This window comes from Crinia signifera, chromosome 6 (assembly GCF_055691185.1).
Source record: "Crinia signifera chromosome 6, ASM5569118v1, whole genome shotgun sequence".
Classification (NCBI taxonomy): domain Eukaryota; kingdom Metazoa; phylum Chordata; class Amphibia; order Anura; family Myobatrachidae; genus Crinia; species Crinia signifera.
The window spans coordinates 152,703,592-152,717,161 of NC_139222.1; positions in this window are offsets into that span (position 1 = coordinate 152,703,592).

The window sequence follows — 13,570 nt, forward strand, 5'->3', positions numbered from 1 at the left end:
TGTGTAATTAACATGTGTCCGGAATTAAAGGGACTAGGTGGTAACCCTATACTGAATAGGACAGTGATGGCTAATGTTGACACTTCAGCTGTTGTTGAGCTACAAATCCCAGCATGCCCTACATCATTTTTAGCATGACTAAATAGCAAAACTGCAGAGAATGCTGGGAAGTGTAGTTCAACAACAGCTGGAGTGTCAAGGTTAGCCATCACTGGAACAGGAGCAAATGTAATTTGTAATTAAGTCATTTGTTTCTCAAATCGGAAAATGGACAACACTGTCACTCAGACAATGTACTGTAGTTGGACCTATTTGATTTAAACAATTTAACTGAATGTTTTTGTCCATTCTCCTGAGTTTGTGAGCAAATTGCTTATTGGCATTTGCCCCCATACCGTACCAGATTTTCAGTCCAACCAACCAACTAGTTGGATGGTTGGAGGAAAGTTGGTCTGATGTAATGCTATCAGTCAGACAAGGTGCCGTAGTTGAATCTGTTTGATTGAAACAATTTGGCCCTTATTCAGATCTGATTGCAGTACAAATTTGTTCTCAAAATGCGCAAAGCCATGTGCACTGCAGATGGGGCAGATGTAACATGTATAGAGTTAGATTTGTGTGAGTTATTTTGTTTCTGTGCAGGGTAAATACTGGCTGCATTATTTTTACTCTAATACCCCTTTTACACCAAAAACCCTGGTCCGACCCTGGTCTATGAACGCTGGAGTTTCCAGGGTCTGACCCTGCTTTATACTGCATTTACACAGCACTTCGACCTGGGTCTGCACCATTTACACTGAACCTGGGTCAGCCCTGCCTTTCCTTGTTGATATATATATATATATATATACAGTATATATATATAGATATATATATCTATATATATCTATATATATATATATATATAGATATATATATAGATATATAGATATATATATCTATATACATATCTATATAGATATATCTATATAGATATATATCTATATAGATATATATATATATATAGATTTATAGATATATCTATATAGATATATAGATCTATATAGATATATAGATCTATATAGATATATAGATATATCTATATAGATCTATATAGATCTATCTATATAGCTTGGAGGGGGTAGAGGGGGGAAGCTGTCCCCGGGTGCTGTGAGGGTAGAGGGGGGAAGCTGTCCCCGGGTGCTGTGGGGGTAGAGGGGGGAAGCTGTCCCCGGGTGCTGTGAGGGTAGAGGGGGGAAGCTGTCCCCGGGTGCTGTGGGGGTAGAGGGGGGAAGCTGTCCCCGGGTGCTGTGAGGGTAGAGGGGGAAGCTGTCCCCGGGTGCTGTGAGGGTAGAGGGGAGAAGCTGTCCCCGGGTGCTGTGGGGGTAGGGGGGGGGAAGCTGTCCCCGGGTGCTGTGAGGAGGAGGGGGGTCCCTGCGGCTGCTGAGGGGAGAGGGGGTACCTGTCAGCCTGACACTATGATTGCCGGCGCTGCCGCTGCTGTACTATTTCCCCTGCGCCAGAGGGACCGCCGACACTGACTGTCCATCCGCCGCAAGGACCGGCCGCCGGGGGGAGATACAGCAGTGGCAGCGCCGTGTCAGGCTGGCCGCTGACAGGTACCCCATCTCTCCTCAGTAGCCGCAGGGACCCCCCTCCTCCCGCAGCACCTGGGGACAGCTTCCCCAGCGCTGCACGCTGTGGACCCGCTGCGGGTGCCTGGACCCGCAGCGGGACCATTTACACCGCCATTTACACGGGTCCCATCCTGGTTCTACCCAGGTCAGGACCTGGGTAGAGGACCCGTGTAAATGGACACGGATACCCCCCATTTACACCGCCGAAGATCCGGGTCTGACCCGCCGCTGACCCGGATTTTTCGGCGGTGTAAAAGGGGTATAATTTAGTTTTCAGTTTCAACACACCCCACCCAAATTTAACTCTCTCTGCACATGTTACATCTGCCCCACCTGCAGTGCACATGGTTTTGCCCATTTTGTGAACAAATTTGTACTGCAATCAGATCTGTTTAAGGGCATTCGACATTTTCTTCCATCCAGTACTAGATTTTCAGTCCACCAACCAACCAGTTGGATTGTTGGATGAAAGTTATTCTATACTCTAGTACAGGGGTTCCCAATCTTTTTCTAATCACGGCACCCTAGAGTATCAGAATTTTTCCAAGGCACCCCATGGCCCCAAAAAATATATATCAAATTAAGTACTTTGTGTTTATATGTACTTCTTAAGCCCCGTACACACGGGGAAGATATATTGCTCAGTTTCTCCTTTTCATCAGCGACCAGAGATGGTCGCTGATGAAAAAGAAACTGCCGGGGGGAGCCCGGCAGTGGTAATCAGCTGGTCGCAGGAGCATGTTCCTGCGACCAGCGATCACTACAGGGGTAAAAATGGGAGCGCGCACCCGGCGATATATCGCCGGTGCACACTCCCATCGTGGGCAATATGGTCGCTTAGCGACCATATTTCCAGCGATATTACACAAAATCGCCCCCCCGTGTGTACCTTTAGGTTCAGTTATGTGGTATAGGGCAGTATTTGGTTCTGATTGTACACATTTTAGGATTGGCAGCCACCAGCACTGGTTTTGTCCAGAAATAATTGACCATAAATAATTTGAATTGGTCCTGGACAACCAACCCCTGCAAGTGTCCCGAGGCACCCCAGGGAGCCTACGCGCACAGTTTGGGAACCCCTGCTTTAATGCACAGGTTCTCGAAGTCGGTCCACGGGACCCCATATAGTTTTGTAGGTTTGGCAGGTTTCCTCACAGAATCAAGTGAAATAATTAGCTCCACCTGTGGATCTTTTAAAATGTGTCAGTCAGTAATGGCACTTGTTGGGTGACCTGGAAAACCTGAACTGTGTGGGGTACTGAGGACTGAGTTTGAGAACCACTGCTCTAGTGTATAGCCGGCATAATGCTGGAGATTTCACAGAAACATCCTGCAGAAGACTAATTAGTGCTTGAGATTGCAATACCTATTGGTCCTTATTCTGATTGACTCGCAAGGCTGTGAATTTTGGAGCCTTGGGAGTCCATCAGACGCCACCCGTTGCCCGCAGTGCTGTCCCCCCCCCCCCCACTTGCACGCAGGATCCCCTGCACTGCTGTGAATGGATGATTTACATAATCATCCATTCAACGGTGGGGAGGAATCATTCGATGGTCGCTGACCATCGAATGATTTCTCCAGCGCTCGCAGTTCAGAGACACCTCTATAGTGACTCTAAACTGCGGCGCACTGTGCAAGGACAGGGCGGGCAGCTGACATCCACTGCCCACCCCTGCATGTCCATCACAGCCTCATTGGCGTTTCATGGGTGTTCCCATATGCTAATGGGTTTGGCTGGCGCACCCCTGCCCACTGTGTAGGGTGCATGCACCGGCAAACTGAATGTTTGCCGTGGGTGCAGGCACTCTGCCTCTGCACATGCGCAGAATGCGCCTGCGCATGTGCAGATGCTCAACATCGGTCCTCCATGCGTTCAAATGCATCTGAATAAGGTGCATTATTTAAATGGAGACTACAATTCATACTCCCCTCCTCTCCTGAAAGAGTAGGAAGATCTCCTGCAACCTGCCTGCACCCTAGTGAATTGGGCAGGATGGAAAGATGACCACCAGCATTTGCGTTGCCAGTGGGGAGGGGGCGGAGCTAAAATGATGCAATTCACATAATTTTAGCTCCACAACGTCTCACAGACCTGCAAATTGCAGCATTTTCTTAAAGTGTGGATGGGGATTGATTATGTTAGAGTCCGGTCCCGACCATCCAAAGTTCTTGTTAGAGTCTCCTCTGCAGGCTTTTCCCAGAGAGGAGAATACAAATGTTGGTAACTATGCTACAATTTGATGTCTATGTACCAAACTCTGAAAAGCAAAACTTTCCAGAGTGTGGCCACACTTGTTTAAGTCAACTTCAGATGCAAACTGCTTTAAGCCTATGGAAATATACTAATAGAAGAGATCTTCTGATTCCTTCCCCTCAGCCTCTGTCCAGCACCAGCTCCGATTCAGGAATTTTTCACAGTGGTTCCGTAGGAGAGTCCACTAAAGAATGTCTGGAGTGCTTGTCCCAAGCAAGGACGAAGTAAAGATGGTGTTTACAGAGGCTGGTCCAGTCACTTTTAGGGGTGATAGAGTGTCTCTGGATGGAGCTTGTGGGGTGTCAGCTTTAAAAACCACTGACACATTTCGCTTTATCAAGGTCATCACCCCAAAAAGTGACCAGACCAGCCTCTGAAAAGAACATCTTTACTCCCGTCCTTGCTTGGGACAAGTACTCCAAACCTTCTTTAGTTGACTCTTCTACTAAACTACTGCAGGTTACAAAAACACAGGAGGAGTGCATCTCCATAAAGCCGCATGTAAAGAGTACACCCCTCACTGTTCCCTGGGGACTGTTTAACAAGTAAGGCATCATAGGAACGGACACAAACCATCGACAGATCATACTGACCAATGGGTGAATATATTATGCTGTGATGGACTATGTTTTTTTGCCAACTACAATTGTTTATGTTATGCTTTATGTTTTGTAGAATATAGATTTTTATTAATAAAAATGCATACCTGAGAACTTTGTTACACCTTATTCTTAGCGCAGTTACTTCTTCTATATATGTTTATTGGTACTTGTTTCCTAGCACGGCGCCCACGATTTTCATCTTATGCCATCATTTTGATCACATCGCATGCGATGCAATGCGATCAGACCCGATTTTTTAATTGTACAGGCACCCTGATGGGTGATTACTATGCTAAATGCCCCCACATTGTTAACGCCACCCCCACTATCAACGCCAACCTGAAGCGTGGCGAGCGTCGGCGGTACGCGTCCCCTGACCTTTTCATAACCCCACTATCCACGTCGGCGTGGAGTCGAGCCCGAAGCGTGGTGAGCGCAGCGAGCCCCGTGAGGGGCTGCGGAATACATGTGAAGTAATCTGCGTCCCCGCGAGCTATTTGCTTAGTTTTACGCGTCCCCTCGCAGGGCTCAGTACGCTTTGGGCTCAGTGGCCACACTGTATAGAATCAACTCCACGCCGACGTGTATAGTGGGGGTATGAAAAGGTCAGAGGACGCATACCGTGCTGGAGGTTGGCGTTGATAGTGGGGGTGGCGTTAACAATGGGGGTGCATTTAACATAGTAATCACCCATCAGGGTGCCTGTACAATAAAAAATCGCATCGCATTCCATTGTAATGGCATGAAATGCGACGCAAAATTAAAATTGTACAGTGCAGGTCTTAGGACCGAAAATCAGGTCCCATCGCATCCCATCGCATCCCTTAATTAGTGGTATGCGATGGCATACGATGGGCACCGTGCTAGGATACAAGTACCATTTATTCTGTATTTGGGAGTGACACCCAAGGTTATCTTTACTGCAGCTTGGCATAACGACTCAAAATTAATGCGGCCAATACACTTTTGAGATATTGCATGCAATCATTTGATTTTGACCACATCTGTTTGATAAATCAAATGATTGTATGCGTATTTTAGGGACCATTTGACGTTATGTGCAGGTCCGCCGGTGAATGTCGCATCGATAGATAGTATGTGCTGCACATACTATCTATCAAATTGCAGGAGCTATAGTATGTGGTTTTTAACCACATGTAATTGCTCTAATTCAATCCGCAGGTGGGAAGGGGGGGTGGAGGGAATGCTTTTCGACGGCGGGTTTGGGGAGAGGGGGCAGCAGGGATCACTGCCAGTGTCCTTCTGTGTAGTTTAGCACTGTGAAGGAGCGCTAGCGGGTGGCGGGGTCAGCAGACTTGCCAAATTGCAGAAAAGATTGGAGTCTCCAATCCTGGGATTTCAGGATTGAAATGTGCATGTTAAAGGTCTCTCTGTACAGGCACAGGTCGCCCCCATTGCCGTCTGCCGGCCACTGCCTGCAAGGTCTTCTAGTCATGCATCCCCTTCTCCGCAATTGCCTGCCCTCCTGCTGCTTCTGGCTATCTGCCTCCGCCCTCCCGGTAAGCCACAAAACGATTGCTTCTAAACAGTTTCCAGTATCAGGAGGCCAATCCCGGAATACCTCCCTAAATCTAACCACCTACCCCTTTCCCCGTTCCACATCCCGGTAGTTGGGATTCTAGCTCTGGCATAAAAGAGGAGGCTGCACACAGGCTGCCTCTGGCCCGGCACAGCCCCTTCTTCTCTGCCAGGAGCAGCGATGGGAGCAATAGGTTCTGAGCACTAGAGCGCTCAAACTCTACTGCACATGTGTGAATCTCCGAAAAAATGTCAGCCACGCCATTTTTTGCGAAGATTTCACCAGCTCTCCTGCTTGTCACCACTGGACTTTGGAGGGTACTGTAAGTATTACAAAAATGTACGCAGTTTGCTTGGTGTGTGCCCTGCTGGGACTGAGGGGCCCATGTGCACCATGCACACTGCAACCATTATAGATATGCCACTGGCCATCTCCATTAATGCCATGATTCCATTTCCAGTTTCCTGGTGGTAGTCAGGATGCCGGTATCAGTATTGTCAGTATTATGAGTGCTGGCAGCATCCCTACCGTTGGGATGTTAAACACATCACATCACATCACAGCTAAGGAGTGTCTTTGCAGTCACGTTGGTCCTCCCTTCCTGCTTACAAATTCGAGCATATCAGACTGTGAGGTAAACCAGAAGGCGTGATCTGGATCTATACAAATGAGCTGGATCCCAGCTGGGGATTGTGTCATCGGCTACCATCACATGGTGATCTGCTTGAGCCTGGCACTACCTGCAGTGAGCTATTTCTATACTGTGCATTTTGAAGGGGATATTGAGTATAAGCTGTTTATTGTTCCCAGAAACCTGGTAATTTATTACTGATGTTTATTTATTTTGAAAAAAGGGATGTGTGGATTATATATGTTTTATGTATGAATTAATTGTTAATCTTTTAATTGACATTCAAATAATTTATTATATGTGCTCTCTGATAATAACAGAATGATTACTTTACTTTACTTTAAGTGTTAACCCACCATCCAGGTTCAAGATTCTGCAGATGTTTTTTTAGTTCTGAACGCCATAGTGTAAGTCCGGTTGGTTGGCTATGCTGCAGTCTAGTCCTTTGACCTATCGTAAGGACCTCTGTTTTATTCAGCCGCACTGGCACTTATCCACTCTTGGTTAGACAGCCATTTAGGATTGTAATTGGGTTGTTTAGTACCTGACCACATCTGCATAGCAGTGGTAGACCAGGCCATGATGTCTGATTTTTTTCACTCAATAGTAGCATGTATACTGCAAAAATCATGGGAAATAGTACAGGTTGAGTATCCATTATCCAAATTATTCCGGAAACCATACTTTTGTTTTTGCTAAAACGGTACTTATGTAATATCTGGACTCCCGTTTTTCTTATGAGACCGCGTCCCCTCGCAGGGCTCGCTGTGCTCACCACGCTTCGGGCACGGTGGCTCGCTGCGCTCGCCACACTATATAAAATCAACTCCATGCGTAGTTGGATAGTAGGGGTATGAAAAAATGGGGTGCATTTAACATGGATGTCCAGATAATACATAAGTACCGAAAATCTTTACTTGGCATTTAAAATCAGTGCCGGAGATAGGACACAAACTTTATTTAATGTTTTGGTACCTTGTTTCATGCACAAATTAAATATATTTGTGTGTATTTCATGTGTTTGCTGTGTATACAACATAAATGCAAGATACCTCATTGAAAAATAGAAATATTCCAAAATACAGAATAATGTATTATCCAAAATTCTTCTGTTCCTGAGCATTTTGGATAAGGGATACTCAACCTGAATAGGCACCTGTGGAACACAACATGACAAGGGCACTGGTGATGAGAATACTCCAGAAGAAACTATGCAACCTGCTGGTGAGAAATTATTTTAACTACCGTAGGACTGTGCCACCCAGTCAGCAGAATCATGGATTATACAGGTAAAGATCATTAGTTGAAAGGTAGAGTTGCAGTCACCTTGTCAATAACTTTTCCTAGAAAAGAAAGGTAACATACTGGTCTGTAGTTGGTCATGCCGTCAGGATCAAAATAAGAGTTTTTATTTCTTTCTTTCTTTATTTAAATAATCTAACAATTGCTTCCTTCAGGAGTTCAGGAAAAATGCCAGTCTGCAAAGAGCACTGGGCTATTTTGGCAAAGACGGGACCAATTAAGTCCATATATGCTATTTCAGTGGCGTAACTATAAATTTTGCTCCCCCCTGCCAAAAAGTTTGTGCCCCCCCCCCCCCCCCCCCCTCCAGGCTCCTCTCCAGTATGTTTCCCCAGAATGCGACGTGATGACGACACACGCATAACGGAGAAGCTGAAGCAGGAGAGAGGAAGAGGGACCAGCATACAATGCTGCTTCTCTAGTCAGCTCTGTGAACAGTCAATAGAATCAGTGGGGGAATTTGTCTGCCATGGCCGCACCTGCTCTGTGGCTGACTCGCCTCCAGTGCTCAGTCAGTGGGCAGCGGCAGGCTGCAGCATGTCAGTGCGTCGAGCAGGTGCCAGCGCCCACACAGACCCTGCTGCTGCTTGCTCCCCCAAGCGGCTGCTGGGGCTGCCTTACAGTAGTTACGCCACTGTGCTATTTGAAGCTTGGTTGAAGCAGGTTCAAGCTCAAAGGTAATTTCAGCAATGTCCTTTGAATCCATTGGGTGAAAGCTGGCCAATGAAGACAGATGTCTCACAATTTCTTTGGAAACGAGATGGATTGGCACTGGTTAATAATTAATAAATGGGATACTTAGTTGGTGGATATACTGTCAGCGGTATACGGTTGGTGGTGCTCCCAAAAGAGTTCAAAAACCGAACTAAAAATAAGTTGTCAGAGGTGACTACAAGAAACACTATAAGGTTTTTGGGGCACACTTTGTGAAAATAAATGATGATAGAATTTTAGTAAAAATTAAGACTTAACTTTTATTGGGTACGTAAAAAATTGTTAGACGCTTGAAAGAAAAAGAAAAAACAAATATACATACCCTGTAGTCACCTCTGACAACTTCTTTTTAGATGGCTCACAATAACAGGCTCAATAGTTTGCCACTCCTTCGATGGCAGGGCAGGGATTCCAGCCCGGGTGGTGGATACGTTATTGGAAAAGAAGTTTGTAAATTCATTGCATCTTGACTGGGAAAGGTAGGCTTGTTTGCAAAGCATCTCGACTGTACATACAAGCTTTCTGGCTTATTGTTTTCTGCCATGATCTCATTTCACAGGAAATCTGTTTTCATCTGGTTTATTGACATTATCTAATATGTTTGCTTAGTTTTAACTTATTCTCTACCAGGTTTGTTTTTTCCTCCATCATCTCTCCAGTCTACAACCCTTTTTGTCTTGAGTTCACTAAGACTGTTGTCAACCAGGGAGCTTGATGGTGTAGTTTGCAAGGATCTTGAGGTCTTGGTGAAAAAGTGAGAGCTCATCATCAACCCATGCAATGAAATCGACAAGCATCAGCCATGTCTGCAATTTCTTGAACTATCTTTCCATCTCCAAGGGGGTGATAAATGAGAAACACTCTGTGTGCCTGAAGTTCTGCAGACAAATGTTTCAAATAAGAGATTTGACCTGACCCTTAACTGAAACTAAAGGAGCATACACACTGTACAATTTTGACCAATTTTTTTGACCAATTTCGTTCATTTCGGCCATTCTGAATGAAGTTGGTCAAGATATGTTTCAGTGCGTTTGCGACGAATGACGATGCGCATACACGCCAGTTGTTCATCAAGATTGTTTGTCAACTGTGCATGCAGCTCAATTTGGATATCTTTTAAAAAGAGCCTATAAACTGTAGCTAGATCTTTTGTCAACATCTTTCGTCCAGGACACTGGGTTCAAGGAAAATTGTATAGTATGTATGCACCTTTAAAGTCCATACACACTGGGCGACTATGCCCAGCGTGTATGGACAGCGATGATAGCGTTCATTGCTGCGGGGAACATTGCTCAGTGCATACACACTGAGCGGCTTTCCCCCTGCCCGGCGCAGACGGAAGGGGGGAGGACGGCGTTGCATAGCGGAGTGCTATGGAAAGCCGTCCTGAAAGACGCTCATCTGTTGGTATAACCAGCAGATGAACGGCTTTCCCGGCGATGTTGCGGGAGCACGCAGCAGTGCTCACCACACATCACCGGGCCATATACACTGGGTGGCTTTCAGCTGAAAGCCGCTCAAACCTGCTGTTTTGAGCGACTTTCCTCTCAAAGTTACCCAGTGTGTATGGGCCTTAAGTTTTAGAGCTTTGTACAAAAAAAATGATTGGGTCTGCAGTTTCCAAGATAGCTGCTGAATTTACGTCTAACCAAGTCTCTGTAATACAGGCTAAATCTGAAGATTCAATAAGTTCAGCAATTGTAGCAGAATTGTTTTTTTTTTATAGATCTGGCATTACAGTAAAATGACAGACCTAATTGGGCATACCAGATGGCATGTATTTTTCTTTATGTTTAGTGCAGGGGCTCTGGGGATGGGAGTCACACACAGAGAATTTACAGTTCTGTTCTTCTGAACAAAGGGCCTTCTGTTAGATACCACTGCTATTTACCACCTATTTAAAACTGGCGAGTCTGAAGACAAAATACTTACATGATTGCAGCGGAGAAGAGGTTTTCAGCCTTACTTCCAATAACTGCCCCAGTGATTTTTTTTCGAAAATGACAAGGGATTTCAGAATGGAAGCCTGTGCAGGCTTGGTATTAACTGTTCATGGTGTGCAGAGTGAAAGAATAAACCTGAATGTGTACAAATGCATTGGGGCAGAGCTGGATTTAGATATCATGGGGCCCTAGGCAAGATATCAGTTTGGGGCCCCTCCCTCAACAATACATTGCACTACATTTTCAGGGAGTGTTTGTGGCAAAGGATTGGTGAGATTAATAACCTGGGTTTTGGATGGCTAGTTTGCGCAGTTTAATGCTGGGCAGTGTCTGAGCACCTGCTCAGATGCTGCCCAGCTGTAACCGACCATTATGTGTGGCCTGCGCAGCATGACCTCTGACTATCGCACGGTCATATCCCCACTCCCAGCCCCTGAGGAAGACTTCTATGTGCAGCTGAAATGGCTGTTGGACTATGGGGGCTATTCTGGTTGGTACGGTGAAACGTGCGTACGGTCCGTCACACTGTGCGTTTTCCGTACACTCACGGTAAGCGCAAGTCCGCCCACAGAACAGCCGCACATGGATGGTCACAGACACCGACAATGGGGAGTGGACGGACGGATCTCCCTCTTAGCCACCGTGCACGGACGGGTCTCTTGCCTTTTTCAATGGAAAACTCAGCGTGTGTCACCGATCGTGAGAGGAAGCGTACGTCCGTGCACGGTGGCGTACCCTTCACATATATGGGCATGCAAATATTCCCTTTCAAGCTTAATTGTGTCAATTACTTAATTTGTCCCAATTAAGCTCATGATTGATTTCTATTAACTAAATTGACTACCTTAATAAACACCGTAATAAAACAACATTTTAACCCTCATTACATGTATATTTTTTATGTTCTAATGTGGCACTTAACTCACTATCTATGTGTCCCCACATTGTTTTAACTTTTAAATAAAGTCATGTTTGTGTTTGTGTGTATGTACTAAATTATGTCCATAATTATAACAATGAGTTCCTCATGGAGTGAATGAGGTAGGCAAACAAGGGGGAAAAGTGACATTTGTGTAGGAATGCATATGTGTCCTCCAAAAACAAACAGTGATGACTCCCCATAGTTCTTGGTACAGGTGTGTTAAAGATGTGTCAGTCGACCAAGCATGACAAAATGGTTTGTGTGCAAACATGTTCTAATATTGTTCAAAATAAGACTTTAGAGTGTGATAGGCAGATGTTGGGATCCTTTGTTAGAGATATGTGATTGCAATAATGTGCTTGGTGGCATCTTAAGCCCCGTACACATGGGGGAGATATATTGCTCAGCCATATATTGCTAGCAATATATGGCTGTGCAAAATATTGCTCAGTTTCTCCTTTTCATCAGCAACCAGAGATGGTCGCTGATGAAAGGAAACCTCTGCCGGGGGAAGCAGCAGAGGTAATCAGCTGGTCGCAGGAGCAAGCTCCTGTGACCAGTGATCATAAGGGGATAAAACCGGGAGCGCTCACCTGGCGATTTATCGCTGGTGTGCACTCCAATCATTGGAAATATGGTCGCCAGCGACCATATTTCCAGCGATTTCAGCACCTATCGCCCCTGTGGGTACACAGCTTTACATACAGAGTGTGCTACATAAAGTTCATAGCAAAAGTTCATAGCAGATATGAAAGTGCATAATGTCTGTTCTTGGGAAAAAAAAATACAGATTGTGTGCAAAATAGTGGCCATGGCCTTAGGACATTGCTCCACCATTGCAAGTAGAAATTGAGTCCAAAAACATCATTGTTGCTCTTAGACGTGGTTTATGTGTCTTTTTCATAATAAAAAACTGGTATGTTTGTGTTACAGTGAAAAAGTTGACACATGTCGACTCCTGTGACTTGAGTGGCCTGCTTTTTAAAGTAGAAAAAAAAACACTTTCTGAATGGGTGTAGATGGTTATAAAATAACTACCTGGACATATATAACCAGGTATTAGAATGATATTACCTAAAATTAAACCAACCTTTACATGTTGAGAAGTGTAGAAAGATAAGCTTCCAATTTGTTTGAGGGCTGTGTGTGGCTTGCAGGTAGTGAAATAATGGTGTTCACTTAATAGCCTGCAGCATTGCTTATTACATTCAGGTGTATGAGTTTGACTAGTAATTTGCGTTAATTAGCAGACCCAGGCGTCCGCTCTTATGCGGTATCTCTAGGGGTGGTCAGGAGCACTCTTTGGCATTCGCCTGTGTTTGGGCCAAAATGCACGGTGTGTTCGCCGATCGAGGTGGTTGTGGCACCGTGCATTTTGTGTGCACACCCCCATGTACGCCCATGTTTAGGCCCAATTTTCCTCATTATTCCGGCCGCTCCCATAAAAACGTCCACATGCCGCCCACAATGACCGTGCTCTTGTGGAAAGGTTTTTTCGCACGGAGAGACCCGTCCGTGAGCGGTGTGCGGTCGCCACACATGCGCATTGCAAAAGATACGCATGCGCAGATGAAAAAAAAGCCCGATCCGACCGTATACGGTTTCACCGTACCAAACAGAATAACCCCCTATGTGTGTTCATTTCATACATAGTAACAAAGTAATTAAGGCTGAAAAAAAACGTTAGTCCATCGAGATCAACCTATCTAACTTGTAACTTCTGACTTGAGTAAGTCATATATATATATATATATAAATATATATATATATATATATATATAGGATTCCCTTAGTGGCTAAAAATGCATCCAGTTTTGATTTAAATTCATTAACAGTATTTGCTGTAATCACCCCCACTGGCAATGAGTTCCAGAATTGTATTGCAATAATGGTGAAGAATCCTCTTAATTAAGTACGGAATTTATTTTCCTCGAGCCTCACTACATGCCTGCATTTCTGAAGTATAGGCCTGTAAGTGAACAAATCATCTACCAGTTCCATATGATTCCCAATCCTGTATTTGAACATACTAATCAGATCACCTCT